Source organism: Glossina fuscipes, unplaced genomic scaffold (genome assembly GCF_014805625.2).
Source record: "Glossina fuscipes isolate IAEA_lab_2018 unplaced genomic scaffold, Yale_Gfus_2 247, whole genome shotgun sequence".
NCBI lineage: Eukaryota > Metazoa > Arthropoda > Insecta > Diptera > Glossinidae > Glossina > Glossina fuscipes.
In genome coordinates, this window is record NW_023998590.1 from 7,652 (window position 1) to 8,637 (window position 986).

Consider the following 986-nt stretch of genomic DNA (forward strand, 5'->3'; position numbering starts at 1 on the left):
ATACATAAGGATCGCTGCTGTGCCAGTGCGTTGGTACCTGCAAAAGTAAAATATTGTGGTTACTGAATTTTATATATAAAGATGAGTACAACTTACTATTTGGTCTACGGAAGTATCGCATTTTTCTGAAGTGATAGTGCGTATTTTTTTTTTAAAACTAAAATGAAATAAAAGCAAATGAATAATTTATACATAATAATAAGAAAAGGTAAATGCAAACTTACCTTTTACATACAGCGAACCTCCGTGTAAAAGAGGCGATGAGCGGAGATTTGGATGTAATTTTTTTTATCTAAAATAGAAGAAATAAATAAGTAATATATAAATATAAATATATAATAATATATTTACCTTTAGATTGCTTCGATTCCTAACTGATTTTCCCTTATCGTATTGCTGGTGTATCCTTTTTATTCTGAAATAGAAAACCAAAAATAAGTAATTTATAAATATATTTTTATAATGTTGTAATTACCTTTACTTTGCATCGATTTCAAATTCCATTATTAAATACCATTATTCTATTAATATGAGGAATTACAGTTACTTGAGCTCACCACAGTTTCATAAAAAGAAATCATTCCCAAGCCACTCAAGGATTATTTTTTACTGTTTTACTAGGCATTTATTTTAGTATACTGCAAGCATATGAGTACATTGAAGTCCCCTTCACAATTGCAGATCCTCTCTATGGCTCTACATTTTTTATAGCCACTGAATTTCATGGAATTCACGTATTAATTGGAACAACTTTTTTATAAATCTATTTACTCCGGCATATAAATAACCACTTTGGATTCGGGGCAGCAGCTTGGTATTGACACTTTGTCGATATTGTGTGATTATTTCTCTATATCTCTATTTACTGATGAGGTATTCACTATCTGTATAGCATATAGGTATATATGACTTCCAATCATAAGGTCTATGAAATAGTATAGATTTTATTTTCTATTTCTTTAATAACTTATATTTTTTTATTAATT

General features: G+C 28.4%; 1 long non-coding RNA gene across 1 annotated transcript; it reads right to left on the bottom strand.

Annotated features, from left to right (window-relative positions):
• Positions 1 to 224: 224 nt before the first annotated feature.
• On the bottom strand, positions 225 to 782 carry LOC119642720. The gene is made up of 3 exons (XR_005248117.1): positions 476 to 782; positions 352 to 415; positions 225 to 292 (listed from the first exon to the last, which is right to left on the bottom strand). It is a non-coding gene; the product is annotated as an uncharacterized LOC119642720 (long non-coding RNA).
• Between the last annotated feature and the right edge of the window lie 204 nt (positions 783 to 986).